Genomic DNA, 1,301 nt, shown 5'->3' on the forward strand with positions numbered 1-1,301 from the left:
TCGATGAACCTGTGCGAGCCAAAACAAAATAGAAGAATAGAAAGATGATGATAATGTGTTCAAATGATCCTGAGGTCACTTCCTTTAATAGGTTTTCCTGAGGGTTAACTTAGGTTTAAGATTGACCCAAGCAGTTACTCATGTGGTTAGGGTCGACCCATTCCATAATGTATGCATGAATAAAATAATTCAAAACTTAATTTCTGTTTAACCAAATTAGGTGATCTTTAGGTCGATTTTGGTCCTCTCGAAAAGAGGAATTTAATGCACATATTATCTTGATCATCTGAGTTGTCCAATGTGGAATTTGACCCTAGTTGAAAAAATTAACACTCCCTCTCAACTAGGAAGAATTCCACCTTTCAATATATGTCAGTTGATCAACCTGTCAAGATTGTCTTTGCTCAACTCTATCTGTTGAAACTTTCTCAGATATAGAAGAAGAATCGAGGAGAAATATCTTCCACCCTTATCTAGCAATAAGATAACTCATCATACAGGGGAGTAAACCCTCAACCTTGGAATATCATCGGGGAGATTTACCCTCAACCCGACATTTCCACTCGGAGCTTTACCCTCAACCCGGAATCCTATTGCCTACCGATCTTCCCAACAATGACTCTTAGAAGTCATGTGGTAGAACACCTACATCATAATTGTCTTAGGTTGTACACCCCAAGCACACCCTCAACTCGTTGGCCAAACGAGGAGTAAATTTCCCAACAAGCCCTACTTGTGGGTATGATGCCAACTGGGGTATACTTTGCAAAGACCAAATAGGGGAGTAAAAAGTAGGGGAGTTGCCTATTGTCCATAATTCCTTCAACCCCAGGGTCCCTTTTCCCTCAATTCCTCGCCCTAGGAGCTCAAACAGGAGGGAAGAGTTGGGTCCGTGTTCTCGATCAACATTGCCCCTTATCCGAAGGGGCCACACCCATCAGTCCAAGCTGCTCTTTGAAGACCAAGAACTTTCCTTTAGTTAATGACTTGGTGAGAATGTTACCAATATGTTCATCTGTCGATATGTGATGGAGCTTGAGAGCTCCTCTCGGTATCATGTTTCGAATGAAGTGATATCGAATCTCAATATGCTTGGACTTGTCATGAAACATGGGATTTTCTTCAAACGAATCCCACTCTTGTTGTCACAGTATATTACTGTAGTATCCAGGACTTGCTCAAGTATCTCTCCAAAGAGCTTTCTCAACCAGACTGCCCTATGGGTAACAAGTAGGGGAGTGCCCTATTGTCCAGGAGTTCCTTTCAACTGATTTGTTTTCAATTAGATATAATATATACAT

This window comes from Pinus tabuliformis, chromosome 6 (genome assembly GCF_031772625.1).
Source record: "Pinus tabuliformis cultivar Carrire ecotype Pingquan chromosome 6, CPIR1, whole genome shotgun sequence".
NCBI classification, from domain to species: domain Eukaryota; kingdom Viridiplantae; phylum Streptophyta; class Pinopsida; order Pinales; family Pinaceae; genus Pinus; species Pinus tabuliformis.